Consider the following 27,172-nt stretch of genomic DNA (forward strand, 5'->3'; position numbering starts at 1 on the left):
AAAGGTGACCACCTGAATTAAGAGAATTGGGGGGTAAGGAAGAAAGAAGAGAAAAAGATAAAAGAGAAAAAAGAAAAGTAGGGGGGGGGAAAGGAGTGCAAAAATGAAATTGGGAAAAAGGAGGGGGGAAAAAAAGAGAAAAAAAAGAGCAAAAAGAGAGAGTGAACTAGAAGAGGGGAAGAAACTATTTATATGAGGAGAAAACTCCTATAGAACCGCCACTAATCCCAACAAATTCTAGCAACAGCTCCCTGGAGATGAATGCAAACTAGAAACAACCAATAATATCAAGAGAGGCAAGGGAAAACAGAAGCACAAAAATAACCGGGGGGTTAGGGGATGGAGGGAGGGGAAAAACCAGCAGAAAAAAAGAAAAAGAAAAACAGCCTCACAACCAGTCCTAAACACACACACACACACACACACACACACACACAGACACAACACAAACAAACAACAAAAAAAATATACTCAACAATCAAGCAAACAGCAACAAAACAATAGAAAGATAAAAGAAGAAGAAAAAATTTTGGATAGTGAAGAAAGCTAATGGATATGTGTATAAGGATTTAGAGCAGTGGATTGGAAATAGGATATATAAGTAGGGTGAAATTTTGACAGGAGGTAAACAGAAGGAATAGGGAAAATCTAAAGCAGGAATAGGGTAAGAGAAACAGGACAACAAAAGGGAAAAAGTGAGGGAGAGGGTTTTAGCATAGAGGTAAAATTGAGGTAGGGAAAATTGATGCTAAAGGAATGATGAAAATAGAATGGAGAACACTAATCCCAAAATAAAATAAAGAGAAAATAAAATGGCACTTTAAAAAATGGTAAAATGATAGCATTTCATAAATTAAGAACATTTAATAATACTGGTTAAAAATAAAAATGTAGTAATTAAAAGAGTAAAATCAGGTGATGGAAAAAGAAGAAAAAAAATTGGTTTCTTAGTTAAAAGGTGAAAAAAGAAAAAAAAAATATTTGCAGTAGTGAAGGTCCTTAGGTTCTTCTACTCGTCAGTCTGGCTTGCCTTAGTCCTATCCAGAGCTGGTTCTTTAATCGTTACCCTGCTCTGTGTTGTTGCTGGGATTGAAAATCCCTCTATAGGCCAGACCCTGTTAACGCTCAGGGACTGATCAGATTATTTTAATCCTTGATCTCCTTCAGGGTGGAATCTGGGTGTGGCTGTGCTCCTTGCCTGGGGGCTAGGTAGAGGAGTCCCACCCTCCGGAAAGAGTGGCTGCCCTGATCCTGGGCCCAGGGGTGTCTCAGCACTCAATTCATTGCCACCTCTCCCGGCCCCCCCTCTCTCCTCAGTCTCTCCCCAGATTCCACTCGTCCGCACCTTCTCCCTCTCTTCAGCACAGGTGAGTGTCTGTATCCGAAATGTCTTACGAACAGGATTCAGTGAAAACAAACAAACGTCGGCTGCAGAAACGGGGAAGGCTTAGTTTCTGTAAGCTCTTCTCTTACCAGCACTGCATGGTCTGGTCAGCTCTTCAGGCTTCCCCCTTTAGGCTCAGTCCTCCGTGATCACAGAACCCAGATCTCAAATCCCCTGGCGCCAGGAATCCCTCGGTTCTCCTTTCCCCAGTCAGGGGCTGTGCCTGTCCCAAGGGACTCGGCTGTCTGCCACGTGGTCTGCCTCTGACCCTCTGGGCTCAGAGGTCTGGCAAACTTTCCTGCCCAGATCCCTGGTTTATTACCTTTCCAGGGGAGTTCTGCCCTTCCCGGCTACAAACCGTCTCACCAGCTGAGTAATTTCGCCAATTCGGGGTGGGTGTTATTAGTTTCAGCTGCTCACTCCATTTCATATTTTTTCTAATTACTGTTTTGAATTTCTTAGACGTACCACACCTTTATCCATTCTAACTATACATTCTTTGGGCCTTTGTCACTTAAACTAATTTTAATAAATGTTCTTAATTTATGAAAAACAGTTTAAGAATTTTAATAATCATTGTTTGTTATTGTCATACCCTTTCAAAACAGTGTCTGTGACTATTGCTTGCCTTTAGATAATTTTGACCATACATTCATACCTGACAACTCCATTTTTGCCTTCTCCAAATTTAGGCTTGAAATCAAAATAATAAAAATGTTAACATGTCTATATAGATATTTGGGTTTTGAGGGATAGTCACCAGGTAACAAAAATTTGTTCCTTCACCTTATAAAAAAAAGATCACATAAATAATTAGGTTGGTTTAATATTCCTCAAATTTTAGATAACTCATAACTTTAGATAAATGTGTTTCATTGATTGTGTGTTTCTTTTTTCAAGTTAAAAAATATACTCTTGTCCAAACACAAATATTGGTACAATAAATGTCTATAGTAGCTGGAAAAGAATAGTCTCTTAGTAAATTGTTCAGGAGTAGCTGGCTATTCCTATGAAAAAATAATCTTGCCCCCATTCACCCATGTTCAAAAATCAGTTGTAGAACTGAATGTGAAAGACAAACTAAAAAAACTCTAGTAGATGATATTGGAAATTTCTTCATTATCTTGTTCACATGAAAGAAAGAAATTTATAAATTGAACTATATTGAAAGTAAGAGCTTCACTTTATCAAAAGACCATGAAGAGAGTGAAAAGGAAAGTCACAGAGTAGGAGGAAAACATTAATAAAAACAACTGACATAGGGCTTGTATACAGGTTACATAAAGAGCCCCTGCAAATCAACAAGAAAAGGGCAACCCAGTAGAAAATGGAGAATGACTTGAAAAAGCACTTCACAACATGGGAAATGCAAACAATAAATGCAAATATGTAAAGGTGTTCGACCTCATTTATAGTCAGGTAAGTGCAAATTAAAACCATACTTAGATATCACTACATAAGCACCTGAATATCTAAAATGTAAGAGAATGATAATAACAAGTATTGGCAAAGATGCCAAACAACTGAATTTTTCATACATTACTGGTAATAATATGAATTTAACAGCCACTTTCAAAAACAGTCTAGGATTATCTATTAAAGTTAAAAACCCACACCACATGATCCTGACATAGATGATAGATAATTAGATAGATGATAGATAGATAGATAGATAGATAGATAGATAGATAGATAGATAGATAGAGGAGGAGTGGGGAGAGAGAGATCTCCAAACATTAATATATCCAAGAGTATTGTGTACCAATAGATATATAAAAGAATGTTCACAACATTCACGTCTACTATTGCTTCCCTATGCCTCAATATGCAATGGTTTTAAAGAATTGTAATCTGTTCATGCAATTTTAAGTTGTACAACCATATGTTAAGCAAAAGAAGCCCAAAACAAAAGAATACATACAACATGAGGTCATCTTTTAAAATTCAAAAACAGGCAAAACCAAACATCATGCTTAGGTGGAAAAACTATAAAGAAAAGCAAGGAAATGTTTCCCATAAAAGTGATTCCCAGGAGAATGTTTCTGGGGGAAGTTGTTGCTTATGCTTAGACCTGGGGTAATTCCACTTACACAGTGAGCTGTTACATCTCTCATTATACACTTTTCTGAATGTACCTTATATTTCCCTATACAAACAGATCGTTAATAGTGTTTTTTTTTAAATAAAGTCTTAACTTGCATAAGTTTCTTAATCTTTCTGAACTTCAGTTTACCCATCATTTTTAAAATATTTATAATAATATTTATAGCATTATAAGAGGTAAGAATTCTGAATATCATAATACCTCAATACAAAGTGGTTTTTTTTCCAATTTCCTCCCAAATCCAAACAGCTGAGGGTGTAGCAGCTCACAGGAGCAAAGGAGACTGCACCATTCTTTTCCCATTATCCTTAGTCCTGGAGGTCATTGGCTGAGAGCTAAGATGAGAGGGTAGAAGACCTTGCCACAGCCATAAAAAATTCTCTCTCTCTTCCTCCATTCCCACCCTCTTTCTCCCACTCTCTCCCTCCCTTCTCTCTCCTCTCCATCTTTCCCTCTCCCTGTCCTTCTCCCCTTCTCTTCCTGTCTCCTCCTCTCTATGGTATTCCTACTATGGTCTGCAAAGACTAGCTTATTTAAAGTGGGTACATATGTTCACTTCTATTATTGCTTCCCTATGCCCCTGGGTGTTGGGAGGGGGAAGTGGCAGATTGAGAAAATGTCAGAGAAGTATGAAAAGAGAACAAATGCTCAAGTCCCAAGTTATTGATACAAAGGAATGCTTCAGGAAGAAAAGAAGATATAGTGATATGGAGTGGACACGTCCCCGGCAGCCTGCAAAGCCATTTCACTCCATTCCCCCATGTTATGGAAGAAGAAACAAATGAAAGAGGGTCAGCAGGAGTACAGGAATCTTGGTTTGTTCTGCTGGGCTGTGGCCTAGAGGGTCCTTGTGCTCCCCTCTGCTGCCTGCAGAAGTCTCATCCTTAACAGGCAGGAATAAATGGAGCAATAATAGTAAATGGGCCCACCCAAGGGATGAATTTCAGCTACACTATGGGTTAAGAGCTTTGATGATAAAAACTAACCATCATGTTTAACATGGATTACACAGGAAAATACTTTCCTGGTTCCAAACATACAGGACTAATTTATAGATTCCTCTATCTATGCACTCATTTTTTAATTAATCCTAATATATAAAAACCCAGGGTCTGTAACGTTCAAAATAACCAAAGGCTCGACCAACAGGAAGTCAGTCCTACAGTCAGTGCTGGGTTGCCGTGGTGACCCAGCACTGACTGCCAAGGGAGCTGCAGATCAGACCCAGAGTGAGGCCTGGAGAGAGAAGTAGGGTCTGATCCATAGCTTCCATGGCAGCTGTTGATCAGCCCTTGCCTCTCTCTTTCTCTTTGGGCCTCTGCAGGGGCTGCTGATCAGCCCTGCCTCTCTGATCAGGCCTGGAGATAGGCCTGGAAATGCTGACTGGCATAGAAACCGACCAATCAGAACCAAATCTGGTGAACTGCGAGGAGCCAATGGTTGCCTAGGAGGCAGAGCTTTTGACGCTGACTGGCATAGATACCAACCAGTCAGAACCTAATCTGGGTGAACTGTGAAGGCAGAACCTAAGTGGGGCCTGAGGAGGGGTTTTAAGGGCAACAGCTGTTTGGTGTAAGGTGTAAGAAAGCTGTTCAATTTTTTAATGACTGGTTTGGCACTATAGTGCATATGGCTGGCAATCAGTCCAGATTATGTATTTTTGTCTGCCAAGAGCATCTCCTCCTGCAGAAAAAGGCTTCACCCCTTCCCCCATTTAAGCAATCCTTTCCTATATAATCTATCTATACTAATAAAATGGTAATATGCTAATTAGACCAGGTCAACCAGCCATCTTCCTGATGTCTGACTTCCTTCCTGACAAAACCATGGTGGTGGGGGCTGAGGCAGAGGCAGTTAGGGGTGATCAGGCCGGCAAGGGAGGGCAGTTTGGGGCAACCAGGCCAGCATGGAAGGGCAGTTGGGTGCAATCAAGCAGGCAGAGGCAGCTAGGGGAAATCAGGCCAGCAGGGGAGAGCAGTTGGGGGCGAGATCAGGCCAGCAGGGAGGGCAGTTGGGGGAAACATCAGGCTGGCACAGGAGGGCAGTTAGGGGTGATCAGGCAGGCAGAGGCAGTTGGAGACGAGATCAAGCCAGCAGGGGAGGGCAGTTAGGGGTGATCAGGCAGGCAGGCAGAGAGGTTAGGGGCAATCAATCAGGCAGGCAGAGGGCGTAGGGGCAATCGGGCAGGCAGGCAGGTGAGCTGTTAGGAGCCAGCAATCCCCGATTGCAAGAGGGATGTCCGACTGCCAGTGTACGCCTGATCCCACGGATCGGGCATACACTGGCAGTCGGACATCCCCCAAGGGGTTCCTGATTGGAGAAAGTGCAGGCTGGGCTGAGGGAACCCCTCCTTCCCCTGTGCATGAATTTTGTGCACGGGGCCACTAGTGTAATTTATAATTCTGCTTTCTAAAAATATCTGGAGCTGTTAACTTAAAGCCAGGTAAAGCATATTCATTAAAAACAATCAGAAAAAAATAATAATTTAAAGAGAGGCTAGTAGATGTTATCAGGCAACTGGGATAAATTGGTTACTGTAGTCAAGGACAAGATCTACTACCAAGCCTCCTGGCAGCTGAGTGTGGTGACAGGAACATCTAGCCATTCCCCACAGGGCAATGACCAGATGACTAAGCTGAAAGGAGGGAGCCTGCTGCTAAGGAACCCAGGACATCTGCAGGTTCTCTAACAGCTCTGGGCCCGTGTCTCCTCTGCAAAAGTAATGGGATTGACTACATTACCTTAAGTTTATTTTAGCTCTAGAATGTTGTGAATCACTTTTGATTCACTGATCAATATTTTTAAAGTCCTAGTTCATTTGGAAAAGCAATTTATTTTTCCTGGTATTGATTTGTAGGGGGAATTTGTCACAAAGTTCTTTATATAATACAGTGAGTAACTCAATTGATAGTGTGCTTACTGCTGTTTTGAAAAACAAAACAAAACAAAAACCTACAGAAATGTACATTTAGTAAGGAGTTCCTGTATACTGTATTCCCTCTATAAAACTTAAGGGAAAAAACTTAAGGTAAATTTAGTATTTCCTAAAGTTTGTTCCATTAGTCCCATAAAACACAACTTGAAAAAAATTATTTCAAAAGCAAAGATGACAGAGTAAGTGCTATGCTCACCTCCTTGCATGACATCAAAATTACAACTAAATTAAGAACAACCACCTTTGAGAGCCACCTGAAGACTAGCTGAGCAGAATCATATAACTAAGGATACAAAAGGGAAGCCACATTGAAACTGGTAGGAGGGCAGAGGTGTGAAACAGGCTTGTCCCAGACCCACATATGGCAGTTAAGAATTAAGAGGGAGCTCTAGCCAGTTTCACTCAGTGGATAGAACATTGGTCAAACTGTGGACTGAAGGGTCCCAGGTTTAGTCAAGGGCACATGCCCGGGTTGTGGGCTGGATCCCCAATAGAGGGCATGCAGGATGCAGCCAATCAATGATTCTCTTTCATCATTGATGTTTCTGTCTCTCTCACCCTTTCCCTTCCTCTCTGAAATCAATAAAAATATAATTTTTAAAAAATAATTAAGATAGGCAAGGGGGCTGGCAGGACAATGGTGAGGGAGTGAAAGGGATATGTGTAGATGTGTGTTGTGAGTGTGTGAGTAAGTGAGGGACAGTTAGATCCTGCAGGAGTATCAGGGGCTGTCAGACCAGGATCTCCTGGATGGGGAGCCCCTGCCACCGCTGCAGGCATTCCCTGGGTTATGGGGCTCAGGCACAGAGCCCACACCATCATGAAAGAGAGAGCAGCCTCCACTAGGAACCCAGCCTCACCACCACCCATACTGGCCTTGGACACTGCCCAGGACCTTGCACCCACACCAGCCAATGTCGTGCTGCTTTGCCCGCAGGCCTGCAGACCCCAGGATGTCCATTTCTAAGGGTGCACGGCTCCCCCAATAGAAACCACCACTCCCTGCTCCCCAAATGCTGGCGGCTGGACACTGCAGTTGCACTGCTGCACCGTGCATGGACTCAGGAGCCCACCGCTCAGTGGCGGGCAGCTCTTGGGACCCTCTGTGAGTCTGCTGTGTGCACGCCTCTCAAACCAAGGGTGCACAGCTCCCCCAACAGAAACTGTGACTTCTCGCTCCCTGGTGGCTGGCATCTAGACACTGTGGTGAGCTACTGAGGGCTCGCCTACTCAGATAAGGTTGTGCTGTTTCAGCCACAGACTCCAAGACTCCCACATCCCTAGCTGCTGGCTCCTGGACTCCCTTGTGATTCACAGAGTGAAGTCACTCTGGCCAGAATCCCACTGCCTCATCCGCAGACTACAGGACAGCTGCTTCCCACTGTCACAGGCTCCAGGACCTTTGCAGTGATTTGCAGAGTGACACTACCCCAGCAAGAGTCACACAACACCAGCCAGAGACACATTACCTGAGCCTCAGGGCCCAAGACCACTTCCTCCCAGGCCTTGGACTCCGGGATCTCACAGTGAGTACAGGCCAGTGAGACCTCAGGCAACCCTTTACACAAGAGCCAGAACCATGATCACACCACAACAGCTTGCATGACAAGGCCGGGGATGAGTCACATTGTCAGACAACCCATGATGAGACTTCCTCCATGAACAAGAAACTAACATTGAAGACACAACTAGCTCAAGTAGGGAACTCCACTAGAACACCAAGCTCAGGAGATCTGAGAGACTGCACCACTGGGTCCCACAAATCACCAACTACATAGGACCACCCACAAAAGAACCTGGGTAGCAAAGAGTTGGATCTAAGACATAGAAACAATTAAAACATTACATCAAAAATGGGGAGGCAAAGAAACAATCCCCAAAGGAAAGAAAAATAGGAATTACCAGAAAAGGAATTAAATGAAATGGAGGCAAGTAACTTGTCAGAGAAAGAATTCAGAGTAATGATTATAAGGAAGCTCAAATGTCTGGATGACAAATACATACAACTCAATGAGAATTATAAGGAGCTGAATTATAATTTCAACAACATGAAAGGAATAAAGAGGAAATGAAGAATGACATAGCTGCAATAAGGAACACAATGGAAGACCTCAACAGTAGACTAGAAGAAGCTGAGGACCGCATCAGTGAGTTAGAAGACAAGGTAGAAAAAACCACCCAAGCGCAGCAGCTACTGGGGAAACACCTAAAAAGCAGGAGGAGAGTCTAAGGGAACTTTGGAACAACACAAAATGAAACAAAATTCGCATAATAAGGGGGCCAGAAGAAGAGGGAATGAAGCAAGGGCTAGAAAACCTGTTTGAAGAAATAAAGACAGAAAACTTCCCTGATTTGGGGAAGAAAAAAGTCACACAAGTCCAAGTAGACACAGAGTCCCAAACAAGATGAAACCAAAAAGACCAACATCAAGACACATCATAATTAAATTGGCAAACATCAACAACAAAGTAAGAATCTTAAAGATTGCCAGAGAGAGAAATAAAGTCACCTACAAGGGATCTCCCATTAGACTATCAACTGATTTCTCAACAGAAACACATCAGCCAGAAGGCAATGAAATAAAGTATACAAAGTGATGCAAAGCAAGAGACTGAATCCAAGAATACTATATCCAGCAAGGCTATCATTCAAAATTGAAGGGGGAATCAGGAGCTTCACAGACAAAAAAAAAAAAAAAAAAAGGCTAAGGGAGTTCATTGCCAGAAATGCAAGAAATGCTAAAAAGGACTGCTGTAAAAAGAAGTAGAAAGAGAAGAAGGAACACAGGCATCTATCCAATATAATAACAGCCCAGTGACCATAATGGCAGAATGACCACTTGACCAGTCACTATGAGGTGCACTGACCACCTCTCAGTTCTTCCCCCTGGCTGGAAGGCTCCAATCATCCGATGGTGAACGGGGAATTGGGGTGGGTGGTGGGGGATGCGGGTGGTGCCAGGCCAAGGCCCCTGCCCCGCCAGTTGCTCCACACACAGAGGGCGACCCATAGCTGGGGTGGGGCCGGTGAGCAGGCGGGAATGGTGGACCTCTCAGTCCCTCCCTGCAGCCAGCAGGTTCCCATCGCCTGATGGCAAACTGGGAACCCGGGTGGGTGGTGGCAGGGGGCAAGGCTGGCTGCCAGCAGCTGGGGAAGATGGCCCTGATCACAGGCTAGACCAGGGGTGGGCAAACTTTTTGACTTGAAGGCCACAATGGGTTGTTAAACTGGACCAGAGGGCCGGAACAAAAGCATGGATGGAGTGTTTGTGTGAACTAATATAAATTCAAAGTAAACATCATACATAAAAGGGTACAGTCTTTTTTTTTTTAGTTTTATTCATTTCAAATGGGCCGCATCCAGCCCGTGGGCCATAGTTTGCCCACGGCCGGGCTAGACCTAGGGACTGTACCCGCCCATGATTTCATGTGCCAGGCCTCTAGTATATATGTAAAAGCCCAGCGACTGTTATGGCAGAACGACTGATCGCTATGATGTGCACTGACCACCAGGGGGCAGATGCTCAACACAGGAGCTTCCCCCTGGTGGTCAGTGAGCTCCCACAGCAGGTGTGCCACTCAGCCAGAAGTCGGGCTCACAGCTGACAAGCGCAGCTGGGTGCACAAGCATCTCCCGCCTCAGGCAGGTGCAAGCTCCAGCGAACAGACTATAGTCCCAACACCAAGGTGGTGGGGATGTAGCTGGAGTGACCACAGATCAGCGCCACCAGCCCCAGGAACTCTCCCTTCCAACCCTGAAGCTGTACCGCACCCTTACCTATTGCCCTCTGGGTCTCTGATACGGGCTCGGGAAAAACCCACAGAGGTGCTTCATGCGCATACTGACTGGGATGGCCCCCATCTCGAGAGCAAGTACTGGTGAAGTCCAGCCCAATGACTGACACCCACGTGAGTCTGCAGGTGAGCCTTCACAACTTCCACATACGACTTGGCCCAGGTCCCATCTCCCAGAAAGGTTGGCATCCTGGCACCAAATAACCACTCCTGGATCCCTGCAGAGCACTGATCAGCTCTGGTGGCAGAGAGGTACCAGCAGGTGTTGGCCTGACCTGTTCAATTCAGGCAGCCCCACACTTGGGCTGGGAGTTGTATGAAAAAATCACAACCTATACCCTGCAAATACAATCTACTGTGAACTAATGCAGTGTGGAACGTTTGTGCATGACCGGGATGATCTTAATACCTACGTTGGCCCCCTGCAACTCGCCCTCGGGCATCAGGGCCATGTTCCACCCCTTAGTTATTGCCATGTTCCTTCAATGCAAAACTGAAATACTAAGAATGTGCCTTACCTGGGACCATGATCAACCTCTCTCTCCTTCCTTCCTACCAATCCTAGCTGCCACTTCCAAGTCTGACCAGTGCCCCCTCTGGAGAGAGTCCCAGAAAAGTGAGAAAATCCCAATCTGATGAGTGGGTCTCCACACGTGTTCATGGACGAGGCCATTACACCCTTCCCAGGCCTGGCCGGCATCCGGGCTCCCACGTTCCCCACTGATCCCCAGCAGCTCCCACAGGCCCATGGATAATAGCTCCCACAGACAGACCCTGGCGGTGCTGATACCCAGCCCCGAGGACTCTCACAGCTCAGCCAGAAGTTTCTGTGAGGCACATACTCCATAAGCCTACAGGTACAATCTCCCGGGAATGGATGAGGTGCATACACTTGGAGTAACTGGGATGAGCCTGATATTGCTTCTGGGATCCTAGAACTCTGCATTGGGCATCAAGATGAGATCAAATCTCATCCCTTACCAATTGCCCTGGAGCTACAGAGGAAGGCAGCAACATAAAAGTGGCCACAAGGTGGCAACTGACAATCAGGGTAAAAGTCTGAGAGATGGATCTGAAGGGTGGGGGCATGGGTGAGGGAGCACTCTGGCCCTCCAAGATACCCAACTTTGTATTGTTCACCTTGGAGCAGCTCACGGGAATATGGAAACTCCCCAGGCATATGGGCATGGGCTCCCAATTTCCTTTCACTAAGTAAAGAATAAAAATGGCTATAAACAAGTACCTATCTGTACTAATAAAAGGGTAATATGCTAATTAGAGCAACATCTTCTAGACGTCCTTCCAGACAAAGCTGCAGCGGCTGCTGCAAGGGCCAGGCCGAGGCTCAGGCAAGCCATGGTGGCTGCTGTGAGGGCCGGGCCCAGGCTTAGGCCAGCAGTGGCAGCAGCAGCACGGTAATGGGGGCAGCGCCTTCCCCTGATCCACCAGGTCACCTCCCACAGAGGGAGGCCAGACTACGGCTTAGGCCAGGGGCAAGGCAGAGGCGTTAGGGTTGATCAGGCTGGCAGGGGGGCAAGGTGGGGGCGATTGGGGTTAAACCGGCAGTTGGACATCCCCCAAGGGGTCCCAGATTGGAGAGGGTGCAGGCCGGGCTGAGGGATCCCCCCCACCATGCAAAATTTTACACAAATTTCGTGCACTGGGCCTCTAGTCAATAATAACCTTAAATGTAAATGGACTAAATGCTCCAATCAAAAGACATAGGGTAGCTGAATGGATAAGAAAACATAACCCATATATTTGCAGTCTATAAGAGAACCACCTCAGAACAAGGGACTCACACAGACTGATAGTGAAGGAATGGGAAAAAAAAATTTAGGCAAATGGAAATGAATAAAAAGCTGGGGTAGAAATACTTATATCTGACAAAATAGACCTCAAAGTGAAGGCCATACAAGAGATAAGGGGGGCCACTTCATAATACTAAAGGGAGCAATTCAACAAGAGGATATAAGTCTGGTAAACATATATGCACCCATTACAGGAGCACCCAAATACATAAAAAAATTTCTGGAAGATATCAAGGGAGAGGTTCACAGAAATACAATCATAGTAGGGGACTTTAATGCCCCACTGACACCACTAGATAAATCCTCTAAACAAAAAATCAACAAAGAAACACCAATACTAAATGACTCACTAAATCAAATGGAATTAATTGGCATCTTCAGAACATTTCATCCCAAAGAAACAGATTATACATTCTTCTCAAGTGCACATGGGACATTTTCAGATAGACCACATATTGGGATATAGACAAAACCTCTTCAAATTCAAGAAGATAGAAATCATTTCAAGCATCCTCTCAGATCACAATGACATAATATTAGAAATCAACTACAATAAAAACAATGAAAAAAATCAAGCAATTGGAGTCTAAATAGCATGCTATTAAACAATGATTGGGTTACCAGAGAGATCAAAGAAGAAATAAAAAGCATCCTGGAAACAAATGACAATGAAAACACAACAATTTTAAATCTATGGGACACAGTGAAAGAAGTCCTGAGAGGGAAGTTCATAGCTCTACAGGCATATCTCAAAAAAAATGTTAATTAATTATCTAACCCTAAAACTTAAAGAATTAGAAAGAGAGAAACAAGAAAAGCCCAGAATAAGCAGAAGGAAGGAAATAATAAAGGTCAGAGCAGAAATAAATGACATAAAGACAAAAAAACAATACAAAAGATCAACAAAACCAAGAGCTGGTTCTTTGAAAGGATAAACAAGATTGATGTACCTCTACCAAGAAACAAAGAGAGAGGACCCAAATAAATAAAATTAGAAATGAAAGATGTGAAGTAACAACCCACAGACATACAAAGGATTGTAAAAAAGGATTGTAAAAAAAAATACTACAAACAACCCTCCTCCAACAAACTGGACAAGCTAGACAAAATGGACATAGTCCTAGAAAAAATACAATCTTCCAAAACTCAATCAGGCTGGATGAAAGAAGGTGCAAGGGATAAGCCAAAAGGCACATATACTCAAAAAAAATAAAAAGAAAACAAAACAAAAAACCTGACTAGGCCAATAACTACTGATGAAATTGAAGCAATAATCAAAAAACTTCAAGCAAACGAAAGTCCTGGTCTAGATGGCCTCACAGGGGAATTCAAAGAATAAATAAAACCTGTCCTCCTCAGGCACTTCCAAAAAATTCAAGAGGAAGGAACTCTTCCAAGCTCTTTCTATGAAGCCAGCATTACCCTAAGTCCAAAACCAGATAAAGACACCACAAAGAAAGAGAATTACAGGCCAATATCCCTGATGAACATATATACTAATATCCTCAACAAAATTCTAGCAAACCAGATCCAGAGTTACATTAGAAGGATCATGCATAATAACCTAGTGGGATTTATTTCAGGGATGCAAGGATGGTGCAATATCCACAAATCAGTGAATGTGAGACATCACATAAACAAATTGAGAGACAAAAATCACATAATCATATCAATTGATGCAGAAAAAGCATTTGACAAAATCCAACACCCATTCTTGAAAAAAACTCTCAGCAAAGTGGGAATAAAGGGATCGTACCTCAACATAATAAAAGCCTTATATGACAAACGTACAGCCAACATCATACTCAATGGGCAAAAACTAAAACCATTTCCGCTAAGAACAGGAACAAGACAGGGATGCCCACTTTCACCTGTTCGGCATAGTACTGGAAGTGCTAACCATAAAGAAGAAATAAAAGAAATCTAAATTGGAAAAGAAGAAGTATAACTGCCATTATTTGCAGATGACATGATATAATACATAGAAAACCCTAAAGACTCCATCAAAAAGCTACTAGACTTAATAAATGAATTTGGCAATGTAGCTGGATATAAAATTAACACCCAGAAATCCATAGCTTCTTTTACACCAACAATGTACTCACAGAAAGAGAAACTAAAAAAAATGATACCACTTAACATTGCAACAACAAAAAAATTAGGATACCTAGGAATAAACTTAACTAAGTGGGTAAAAGACCTGTACTTGGAAAACTACAGGACGTTGAAAAAAAAAAGACAGAGAAAGACATAAACAAATGGAAGAATATAACACATTCATAGATTGGTAGAATCAACATCATTAAAATGTCCATACTACCCAAAGCAATCTATACATTCAATGCAATCCCTATAAAATACCAATGGCATACTTCACAGACCTAGAACAAACTCTCCAAAAATTCATCTGGACGAAAAGAAAAAGCCCCCAAATAGCGGCAGCAATCCTGAGAAAGAAGACCAAAGTTGGAGGGATCAGAATACCAGATATCAAGCTATTCTACAAAGCCACAGTCCTCAAAACTGCCTTGTACTGGCACAAGAACAGACATATAAACCAATGGAACAGAACAGAGAACCCAGAAATCAACTCAAGCCAATATGCTCAATTAATATATGACAAAGGAGGCAAGAGCATACAATGGAGTCAAGACAGTCTCTTCAATAAATGGTGTTGGGAAAATTGGACAGATACACACAAAAAAATGAAATTAGATCACCGACTTACACCATACACAAAAACAAACTCAAAATGGATAAAGGACTTAAATGTAAGACCGGAAACCATAAAAATCTTAGAGAAATTCACAGGCAGAAAAATATCAGACATATATTGTAGCAATATCTTTACCAATACAGATCCTAGGACAGTGTAAACTAAGGAGAAAATAATAAATGGGTCTACAACATAAACTGATGAACAAAATAGATCCAGAGACAGAGAAGAATCAAACAGACTATCAAATCTCAGCTGGAAGGCAGGGGAGGGTGGGTGTTAAGGTAAGAGATCAACCAAAGAACTTGCATACATACATATAAACATAACCAATGAACACAGACACTAGGGGAGTGAGGGTATGTGCTGGAAGGGAGAGGGGTGGAAGTGGCCAGGGAGAGGTCAGGAAAAAGAGGCATATGTAATACTTTAATCAATAAAGAATAAATAAATAAAATAGTTCAATATTGTATAAAAGTATAACCAAATTCTGAATATTAGTTTTGTATCCTGCTACTTGACTGAACTCATTTATCAGTTCTAGTATTTCTTTAGTAGAAACTTTAGGGTTCTTTATATCATATCATCTACAAATAATAATTGTTCTACTACTTTTTTTCCAATATGGGTGCTTTTTTCTAGTCTGATTTCTGTGGCTAGCCTTACAATACTATCCTATCTAATAAAAGAGAAAAATGGTAATTAGCGTACGACCGCTACCCTTCCCATTGGCTAATCAGGGCGATATGCAAATTAACTGCCAGGCAAGATGGCGGCCTGCAGCCAGGCAGCTGGAAGCGAACAGGAGGCTTGCTTGCTTCAGTGACGGAGGAAACCAACGTTCCCCGCCTGCCTTGCCGGCCGCTGAGCCTGCAGTTTGAAACATTGTAACAAATATAGAAGCTAAACAAAACCCCAGAAACCTGCTTTCAGCCAGCCGGGATCTCAGACCTGGAGTTATACATTGTTTCAATTATAGAACCCAAACAAACCAGATACCTGCTTTCAGGAGCTGAGGCCTAAGAACTGGAGCCTCAGAGCTAAAGCTGGCCCAGAATTTTAAAAAAAAGAGAAAAAGGAGCGGTTGGGAGCTTCTGTCACCCGCCAGCCTGAAAACAGCCCTCAGCCCCTCACCCAGACTGGCCAGGCACCCCAGTGGGGACCCCCACCCTGAAGGGTGTGTGACCAGCTGCAAACAGCTATCATCCCCTCACCCAGGCTGGCCAGGAACCCCAGTGGGGACCCCCACCCTGATCCAGGACACCCTTCAGGGCAAACCAGACGGCCTCCACCCGTGCACCAGGCCTCTATCCTATATAGTAAAAGGGTAATATGCCTCCCAGCACCGGGATCAGCGGAGCCGCGAGGCCTCCCGGCACTGGGATCAGCGTGACAGGGGGCAGCGCCCAAAACCCCTGATCACCCTGCGGCTCTGTGTGTGACAGGGGGCGGGGCCACAACCTCCCTATCGGCCCTGCTCTGTTCGTGACAGGGGAAGGCGCCCCAACCCCCTGATCAGCCCTGCTCTGTGCCTGAGAGGGGGAGCTCCCCAACCCCCTGATCGCCCTGCGACTCTGTGTGTGACAGGGTGCTGCGCCCCCACCCCACCCCCCCACGGGCCCTGGTCTGTGTGTGACGGGGTAGAGCCATAACTTCCCCATCGGCCCTGCCCTGAGTGTGACAGGGGGTGATGCCCCAACTCTCCTATCAGCCCTACTCTGTGAGTGACAGGGGGGAGCTCCCCAACTCCCTGATCGGCCCTGCTCTGTGCGTGACAGGGGGGAGCTCCCCAACCCCCTGATCGCCCTGCGACTCTGTGTGTGACAGGGTGCTGCGCCCCCACCCCACCCCCCCCCACGGGCCCTGCTCTGTGTGTGACGGGGTAGAGCCATAACTTCCCCATCGGCCCTGCCCTGAGTGTGACAGGGGGTGATGCCCCAACTCTCCTATCAGCCCTACTCTGTGAGTGACAGGGGGGAGCTCCCCAACTCCCTGATCGGCCCTGCTCTGTGCGTGACAGTGTACGGAGCCCCAACACCCCTGATGGGCCCTGCTCTGTGAGTGACAGGAGGCAGTGCCCCAACCCCTTGATTGGCCCTGCTCTGTGAGTTACAGGGTGTGGCGCCGCAACCTCCCCATCGACCCCGCCTTGGGTGTGACAGGGGGCAGTGCCCCAAACCCCCAATCAGCCCTACCCTGAGCATGACTGAGGGTGGCATCACAACCTCCCGATCCGCCCTGCTCTGTGCATGACAGGGGCAGCGCCACAACTCCCCAATTGGCCCTGCTCTGAGCCTGACCAGGGGCTGCACCTAGGGATTGGGCCTGCCCTCTGCCACCCGGGAGCAGGCCTAAGCCAGCAGGGCGTTATCTCCCGTGGGGTCCCAGACTGCGAGAGGGCACAGTCCGGGCTGAGGGACCCCTTTCCCCCTGAGTGCACAAATTTTTGTGCACTGGGCCTCTAGACCTGTATAATAAAGGCCTAATATGCAAATTGACTGAACCGCTAAATGCCCAGCAGAACAACTGGTTGCTATGATGTGCACTGACCACCAGAGGTCAGAAGCTCAATGCAGGAGCTGCCCCCAGCCTGCAGGCCTCAGGCCAGCCAAGGCTGGGGCCAATGGGGGCCCCTTAATTGCCCCTCCAGTTGCCCTGCGGAGGGAGACAAATAGCAGCAGCAGCAGTGGGTGGGGCTGGTGAGCAGGCGGCGCCAGGTCGGCTAAGTCAGGTGCAAGCAGGGGCCCCCATCACACTGCCAGTCACCCCACAGATTGGCCCCGATTGTCAGCCAGGCCTAGGGACCCTATCGTGCAAGAATTTTGTGCATTGGGCCTTTATCTCTATATATAAAAGCCTAACTGACCATTACAGCAGAATGACCAGCTGGTAGTTATGACATGCACTGACCACCAGGGGGCAAATGCTCAATGCAGGAGGTGTCCCCTGGTTGTCAGTGTGTTCCCACAGTCAACCTCCTGCAGCTGGCCAAACTTCCATGGCCCCTCACCCCAGTTGGCTGAACCAATCAGCCCCAATTGGCCCTGATCACCAGCCAGGCCAAGAGACCCCACCTGTGCATGAATTCGTGCACTGGGCCTCTAGTGTTGAATAAAATTATGAAAGTGGACAACCCTGTCTTGTTCCTGATCTTAAGGACAGCACTTTCAGCTTTGCCCTCTTGAGTATGATGTTAACTGTGGGTTTGTCATATGCAGTAGGTCCTCGGGTTATGTGATTTTCGCCACAAGTTGGAACCCACCTACATAAGCACCTATGTCACTCACATGGAGCACATACACAGCAGTAATGAAGTGAAACAGTAAAAAAAATTTAAAAGAAATTTTTAACTTGTGGTAAATAAATAATAAAAAACATAAAGCACATATGTACATATGTCAAAATGACAGAACTTTTTTTATATATAAATAAATGGGAGATGGTGACATAACCACGAAACGACGTACATCGAGTCTGGCGTAACCCAAGGACTGTCTGTATGGGCTTTATTATATTGAGTTATGGTCCTCTCTATTTCAACTTTGCTGAGAGTTTATCATTAACCAGAGGCCCGGTGCATGAATTCGTGCAGCACTGGGGTCCCTAGGCCTGGCCTGCGGGATCGGGCCAAAACCAGCTCTCTGACATCCCCCGAGGGGTCGCAGATTGCGAGAGGGCACAGGCCAGGCCATGGAATCCCACTGGTGCATGATTGGGTTTAGGGAGGGACGCAGGAGGTTGGCCAGCCGGGGAGGGATTACAGGAGGGCTCCAGGGCATGTCTGGCCCATCTCACTCAGTCCTGATCAGCCCAACCCCAGCAACAAGCTAACCTACAGGTTGGAGCGTCTGCCCCTTGGTGGTCAGTGCATGTCATAGCGAGCAGTTGAGCGGCCTTAGCATATCATTAGCATATTACACTTTGATTGGTTGAACTGATGACTAGATGACTGGACACTTAGCATATTAGGCTTTTATTATATAGGACTAGGGGCTTGGTGCACGAAATTCGTGCACTTGGGGGGTTGTCCCTCAGCCCAGCCTGCCCCCTCTCACATACTGGGAGCCCTCAGGGGATGTCCTACTGACAGCTGAGGCCCACTCCCTGCTCCCTGCTCCCCTTGGGGAGTGGGCCTAAGCTGAAGTCTGGCCTCCCTTTGTGGGAGGCGACCAGGCTGATCAGAGGGACTCACCAGCCCCATCACCCCACTGCTGCAGCCACTGCCAGTCACCGCAGCCAACAAGGTGTTTTCATCAACATGGACTCCAGTCCCTTCACCATGAAAAAATGACAACTTTCTTTAGGCATTTTCAAGATGTGTCTTTCATAGGATATGACATTTCTTTCTTTATTATCTTTTTTTATCCTCACCTGAGGATATGTGTCCATTGATTTTTAGAGAATGTGGAAGAGAAAGGGAAAGACAGAGAGAAACATTAAAGTGAGAGGAACACTAGGATTGGTTGCCTCCTGCATGAGCCATGACCTGGGCCCTGGCCAGGGAGGAGCCTGCAACCTAGGTACATGCCTTTGGTCAGAATTGAACCCGGACCCTGCAGTCTGCAGGACATGGCATTATCCACTGAGCCAAACCAGCGAGGGCAGGATATGACATTTCTTAGCCCTCCAGCAGCAGACCTTCATTTTTTTTCTCCAGCAGTGTGGTGGAAAAACCCTAGGTTACCTTCTTGGATTCTTTTTACCCCAGTTACTAAGAATATTACCAGTGGCATACAGGGAGCTTAGCCAATGAGTGGTCAGAAAAGGTGTTTCCTCTGTAGTTCACTCTGATTGCGGGCTCCACTCCTAACCAGGCCTAAGACCTCTGGCCGAGGCATTAGGCCTGGTCAGGGGACCCCCAGCTCCTTCCAATCACCGGCTCTGCCCCTGCTCCCTCCGATCACTGGCTCCACCTCTTCCCAGGCCTAACACCTCTGGCCAAGGCATTAGGCCTGGACAGGGGACCCCCAGCTCCCTCCGATCGCAGGCTCTGCCCCTGCCCAGGCCTAATGCCTCTGGCTGGGGCGTTAGGCCTGGGCAGGGGCCCCCTCAGCTCTGATCGCAATCTCAGGCCCTGCCCAGGAGCCCCCTGGCTCAGGCCCTTCCTAGGCTCTCAGGGCCCTACGTGGCCTACCTCAGAGTGACCTGGGTGCCTGATGATGTTCCCAGGACCCAGGCCGCTGGGCGCCTATATATGCAAATTAACCGCCATCTTTGTTGGGTTAATTTGCATATTCTCCTGATTGGGTGGTGAGTGTAGCGGAGGGACGGTCAATTTACATGTTTGTTTATTATTAGGTAAGATGGTTGCTGAATGTTGTCAAATGTATTTTTGCATTTATTGATATGATCATATAATTTTATCCTTTCTTTTCAATTAGATTAAATTTTATATACAACTAGTAATTGTACATTTTCAAGCAAGAATAAAGTGTTCAATATGACTAAATAGCTTATGATACATTCATGATACATGCAGGTGAAATGAGATGGCAATCTATCAGTCACACCAAGAAAGACTGTGCCCATGCAGAATCCAAGCTGAGTGGGAAAGAGGCAAAGACATCAAACCAAACCTGTCCTGCAAACAGCCCCAGGAGAGGCAGTTGTCATTCTCATTCACAGGCACAAGTCCATGAGGCAGGGTCTTCTCTTTAAAGTGGAGCAGGTACACCTCTAATTCACCTCCCCGTGAAGCCCATGCTGTCTCAATAGCTTTTTATGTCTTTCAATTCCTTGTTTCTTCTCAGATCAGCTGAATCAAGGTGTTGGATCTTAGTAGCCAATTGTGTATTTGTCTATTTTAACCTTAACAGTTGTCACTCTGAGCATGTCTTAACCAAGATCAGTATTCCATTGATTATCAAGGCCACCCGCCACAGCCACAGCAAAATCAGCAGGCCAAGAGCCTCAAACTCAGAACAGGAAGATAATGTTGAGGAGGAAAGAAACCATGATGATGATGGAGCCTACGATTTCAAACTTGTAATGGAAGAACTCCAAGCAGAAAATAAATATTTTAAAGAAAACCACCATCATAAAGAAGGTCAGGATAGCAATGCTCGTATAGTGTAACTAGAGGCCTAGTGCATGAAAATTCATGCACTGGAGGGGGAGTCCCTCAGCCCAGCCTGCCCCCTCTCACAGTCTGGGAGCCCTCAGGGGCGGGAGGTGACCCAGCCCCCATCACACCTCTGCTGCTGCCACTGCCAACAACGCAAGCCTCAGCCGGCTCTGGTTACCTGAGCCTTGGGTGGCCCTGGGCTGCTGGGAAGCCACCATCCGAGGCTTGCCTGCACCCTGGGCCAGCCCTGGGTGGCTGGGGGTCTGAGGAGACTGGGGGACTCTGGAGGCAGGCTCGCAGAGTGGCCGGACCTGCCTGGGAGCAGGCCAGGCTGTGCTGCATGCCTGCCACTCTGGCGAGGCTGAGGGGACTGGGTGCCACCATCTTGTGGCTGTGGGCTCCGCCATCTTTGAGGGCATGGCAGTCAATTAGCATATTCCCTCTTTATTATATAGGATACCCTGGGGACATAGTTATTCTTGTCAGGTTGAATGATATTCAGGTACAGAATGAGCTGGGCCAGCACCAGGAAGGCATTCAGAATGACCAGGAAAGTGATGATGACCTGAAACCTGTGGGAGTTGAAGAGCTTCCTCAATGTGGTCCTGAAGTCTAGGGGACTCCTGCGTGTAGAGACAGGGACTGAAGTTGGGTCAGCAGCTGTGCCTTCCTTGACCAGGACCAGTGTTGGTGGTGGCTGCTCCTCCTGCTCCTCCTCCTCTTCTTCATTCTCCCATTTCTTGTGGTTGACATTTCAGGCATAGTAGTCATCCCCAACAACAATGAAATGCTTTAGGAACTTGCTCGTCCTCTTGGCAGGAGCCACCTTGGCCCTGCGGCTGACAGTGTTTTCATCCCAAGTAGCCATTTTCCAGTCTCCAGATCTGGTATAACTTCTGGCTCTGCTCCTTTGTGATGCAAGGCAAGTGGCTTGACCTCTTTGAGTCTTGGTTTCTTCACTTGTAAGAGGGAAACAAGGATGGTACTTCCTCATCTATTGCTGCTGCCTAGCCTGTCTTTTCTTTCTTTTTCTTTTCTTTTTTTTTTAAATAAAGTCACAGAAACTTTTATTGGAAATAAACTGTAGCAAAGTGGCACTCAGTGCACACTTGCTAATGGGCAGGAGGGAGGATATAGGTGGGTGCCAGGAGCCCACCCAATCCAGGGCTGAAGATCAGTGGGGCCTGCTTACTGGGTCTTGGGCCCTTTGGGCTGGAGTTTGTAGGCTCAGGTCTGATCCCAAACAAAATAAAATCTGTGATCCATCTGTCCCTGCCTATGTCAGTTAGTGGGTAGGGCAGTGGCTCTTCCTACCAGGTCCTGTGCTATCTGCCCAGTCCAGCCACAATGTGGGCAGCAGAGCCTGTGGGGATGAGTGACCATCCATAGGCTAGAACCAAAGGGCTAGGCCGGCAGTGCGGGAGCTGTGGCAGCACCAGAGTTTGGCCAGCAGAATTGCATCCTAGAAATAAATCCATCTAATTATGGTTTATAATACTTTTAATGTATTGCTGAATTCAGTTTGCTAATATTTTGTTAAGGAGTTTTGCATCTCTGTGCTTCCGGGATATTGGCCTATAACTTTTATTTTGTAATGTCTTTGCCTGGTTTTGGAATCAGAGTAATGCTGGCCTTCGAAAATGATCTTAGGAACCTTCCCTCTTCTTGAATTTTTTGAAATAGTTTGAGAAGGAGAGATGCTAATTCTTCTTTGAATGTTTGGTAGAATTCAGCTGTAAAGCCATTCATACATCTGGGACTTTTGTTTGTTAGGAATTTTTTGATTACTGATTCAATTTTGTTGGTAGTAATCAGTCTTTTCGGTTTTCTATTTCTTCTTGATTCAGTCTGGGAAGATTGTGTGTGTCTAGGATTTATCCACTTCTTCCAGATTATCCAATTTATTGGCATGAGTTGTTCAGAGTATTTTCTTATAATTCTTTGTATTTATGTGCTGTCAGTTTACACTTCTCCTTTCTTATTCTGATTTTATATATTTGTGTCCTCTCTCTTTTTTCATTGATGAGTCTGGTTAAGTGCCGGGAGCCGGTCCATCCTTGCTGTTTCAAGGGACCTGGCATATATGGCATACTGTTTTTAATATGTTTGCTCACCTTCTTGGCACTATGTGTTTTAACCAAGGTCACCTCTCTGAGAAAGGTTGTTTCCCCAGGTAGGGATTTTCCCCTGAAGTTAGGGAGGGAATAAAACCCCTTAACTAAGTGCCAGGCGGGTAATTAATCACTTTAACTACGAACAATCATGCTTAAGCTACATAATCTTTACTCCCTGGAATGGAGATAAGAAACGCCCTAACATTTGGAATAGAAATTGATAGGATTGGAGTCAACTGGTATAAATACAGATGTAACAAGGCAACAGGACACAAAACCTAGACACAGAATCTACACAGAACCTAGAGCCAGAAGAACTTCGCTGGAGAGAACATGGCCAAAGATCCTGGACAGAAACTGGAGAGAGAACCTAGAGACAGAACCTAGCAAGAGAACATGGCAAAAGATCCTGGACAGAAACTGGCCACAGAACCTAGAGACAGAACCTGGCTACAGAACCTAGATAGAACATGGCAAGAGAACCTGACTAGAACCTGGTGACTGAACCTGGCTGGAGAACCTGGACAGAACCCGGCTGGAGAACCTAGCGAGGGAACATGGCTACAGAACCTGGTGGAGAACCTGGAGAACCTGGCTGGAGAACCTGGAGAACCTGGCTGGAGAACCTAGCAAGAGAACATGGACACAGAACTTTGCCGGAGATCCTAACCAGAACTTCGCTGGAGATCCAGACCAGAACTTGGCTGGAGATCCTGACTAGAGATCCTGGCTAGGCTGCTGATCAACTGAACGCTGTCTCCATGTCATTCCTTCTTCTCCGACTCCGTCCACACCTTTGGGGACCCCTGGACCTGCTGGGGTTGGACCCCAGCGGTTAAGGATTTATCAATTTTATTTTTTTTAAAGAACCAGTCTTGGTTTCATTGATTTTTTTGTATTGTTTTGTTTACTCTATTTATTTCTGCTCTGATATTTATTTTTTCCTTCCTTCTACCCACTCTGAGCTTTGTTTGTTGTTATTTTTCTAGTTCCTTTAGGTATAAGGTTAGATCGTTTATTTGAGGTTTTTCTTGTTTATTAAGGTAGACTTGCATTGCTCTGAATTTTCCTCTTAGGTCTGCTTTTGTTGTGATCCATATATTTGGGATTGTTGTGTTTTCATTTTCATTTGTCTCAGCTATCTTTTAATTTCTTCCTTGATCTCATTGTTTACCCAGTAATGGTTTAGTTAGTATCATGTTATTTAGTCATGAGACTTGTTTTGTGGTCTAACAGGTGGTCTATCCTGGAAAATATTCAATGTTCTCTTGAAAAGAATGTATATTCTGATGCTTTGGGGTGAAATGTTCTAATAATATTAATTATATCCATCTGATCTAGTGTGTCATTTAAGGCTACTGTTTCCTTCTTGATTTTCTATCTGGAAGATCTATCCATTGATGTCAATGAGGTGTTAAAGTCTCCTACTATGACTGTATTACTGTCAGTCTCTCTCTTTATGTCCATCAGTATTTGCTTTATATACAGGGTGGGACAAAATTAGGTTTACAATTGTGAGTATACCAAACACAGAGTTTATTCTTGCATTATTAATCATTGCCATTATTTTCCATACAAACAACTGTAAACTTACTTTTGCCCCACCCTGTACTTAGGTGTTCCTATGTTGGGTGCATAAATGTTTACAAATGATACATCCTCTTTTGGATTGATTCCTTTATCATTATGTAATGTTCTTCTTTGTCTCTTATAGCCTTGGTTATAAATTCTATTATTTTCTGATATAAGTATTGCTACCCCAGCTTTTTTAAGTTTTTGCATTTGCATAAAATACCTTTTTCTGTTCTTTTACTTTCAGTCCGTGTGTGTCTTAAGCTGAAGTGGGTCTCTTGTAGACAGCATATATATGAGTCTTGTTTTCTTATCATGTTATTCAGCTACTCTATGACTTTTGATTGGGGCAGTTAAGTCATTTACAATTACAGTGATTCTTAATAGGTAAGCAGTAATTGCCACATATTTATTATTCATATTTATGTTTCCTTTACCCCCCTTCTTCTTAAAGAAGTCCCTTTAACATTTTTTATAATACTGGTTTGGTGGTCTTGAACTCCTTAGGTTTTTTTCTTGTATGGGAAGCTCTTTCTTTATTTTTCCTTTAATTTTAACATAGCTTTGTTGGGTAGAATAGTCTTGGTTGTAGGTCTTTGCTTTACATGACTTCGAATATTTCAGGCCTAAAATGTTTCTGCTGACAGCCTTATGGGAGCTCCTTTTTAGATAACTAACTGCTTTTCAGATTCTCTCTTTGTCTTTAATTTTTAGCATTTTAATTATGATGTGTCTTGGTGTGGGCCTCTTCGGGTTCATCTTGTTTGGGATTCTCAGCACTTCCTAGACTGTCTATTTTCTTCACCAGGTTAGGAAAATTTTCAGTCATTATTTCTTGAAATATTTTCTCAATCCCTTGCTCTCTGTCTTCTCCTTCTTGTACCCTTATGATGAGAATCTTATTATGCTTGGTGTTGTCCCTGATGTCCTTAAACTATTCTCAGTTTTTTGGAACTTTTTTCCTTTTTGCTGTTCTGAATGGGTATTTTTTGCTACCTTCTCTTATAAATTACTCATTCAGTCCTCTGCTTCATCTAATCTGCTGTTGATTCCATCTAATGTATTCTTCATTTCAGTTATTGTATTCTTTCTTGGTTCTTATGGTTTTTATGTCCTTTTTTATGCTTACTATCTCTTTGTTGATGTTTTCACTAAGCTCCTTGAGCATCCTTATAATAAGTGCTTTGAACTCTGGTAGCTTGCTTGACTTTATTTCATTTAGATCTTTTGCTGGATATTTCTTTTGTCCTTTCATTTAGGACATGTTTCTTTGTCACCCCATTATGACTGCCTCTCTGTGTTTGTTTCTATGGATTATGTAGATCTGCTATACTTCCTAGTCTTGGCAGTTTGGCTTTATGTAGTAGGTGTCCTGTGGGGCCCAGCTGCAGTCTTCCTCATCACCTGACCTGTTGCTCCAGGAGTGTCTCTTGTGTGGGTCGTGTTGACCCTCCTGTTGTAGTTGATCCTTGATTGCTGTTAGCACATTAGTGGGTGGGATTGATGCTCAGCATACTGGCTATGAAACTTGACCATGTCTAAAGGGTACAAGGTGCTATGCAGGGGCCGACCCCATGGAGTGGGATTTGCCCCAGCAGTTTCTGGTGCCTGTGGAGACCTCTCATTTGGTTTGCTGCTTGTGGAGCTAATTGGCTGGTGTCCTATTGTGGTCTGAACCCAGTACCAGGTTTGTTGGTTCTGTTGCCTCTTGGCAGGGATTCTGGTGCAAATCAATATCATAGGCTTGCTGTGACCTGCCTGGGGCTATCTGTTAAGAGCTAGAAAGCAATTCATTTGATAGCTGCCTGTGTTGGGCCTGGATGCATGGGAGGCACTGTGCTGAGAACTGCAGCCAGTTTCCACCAGTACTGGGCTTGGGGCTGGTCAGCAAAAGGCCAAGGTACCTGGATACCCACTGCCTCCTTCTGACTGCCAGTAAGACTCAACCACTTAAAGAGTCTCAGTCCAGTCCAAATCAAAGTTATATAAGGCAAGGTCTCAGGGAGTTGTCAGATGGAGCTAATGGAGGTAACCATGCTAATGCAGAATCTGGCTTGGCTGTGTTGGAGAAAGCTCAACACAGTGACAATCGCAGCCATCACCCTGAAGTCACACAATTCAGTTTCTTTATGAATTTCTCTGGCACCCTCGAAGTGGACCCAGTGTTTTTAGGAAAGACTGAAAGGCAGGCCCAGCTTTGTTGCCATCAAAAGAGCCTTGGGCCATTGGTGAGTTGAGTAGAGTGGAGTCATAAAGATAGAGAGAGTGGAGTTCACCAGGCTAATGAAGGCTCAGAGTTGACCAGTGGAGGTAGGTTTCAACAAAGGAAAGATGGTACCCTGTTAGCCTTCCTGGAAGAGGGCTAAACACAGGAACAATACCCAATGCCCGCCCCAAAGCCACCCAATTCAGCCTCTTCCTGCAACTCTCAAGCACCCCCAGCTTGACCAAAGTTACTGACAAATTTTTTATTTTATTTTTCTTTAATATATTATTGATTTTTTACAGAGAAGAAGGGAGGGGAATTGAGTTAGAAACATCAATGAGAGAGAAACACTGATCAGCTGCCTCCTGCATGCCTCCTACTGAAGATCAAGCCCACAACCAATGTACATGCCCTTGACCAAAATGGAGCCTGGAACCCTTCAGTCCACAGGCCGACTCTCTATCTACTGAGC

The 27,172-nt window shown here is 45.1% G+C and overlaps 1 pseudogene; it reads right to left on the reverse strand.

The window, feature by feature from the left end:
- Positions 1-20,420: 20,420 nt before the first annotated feature.
- LOC118649835 lies at positions 20,421-21,676 on the reverse strand (annotated as a pseudogene).
- Between the last annotated feature and the right edge of the window lie 5,496 nt (positions 21,677-27,172).

Source organism: Myotis myotis, unplaced genomic scaffold, assembly GCF_014108235.1.
Source record: "Myotis myotis isolate mMyoMyo1 unplaced genomic scaffold, mMyoMyo1.p scaffold_m19_p_3, whole genome shotgun sequence".
Lineage (NCBI taxonomy): Eukaryota > Metazoa > Chordata > Mammalia > Chiroptera > Vespertilionidae > Myotis > Myotis myotis.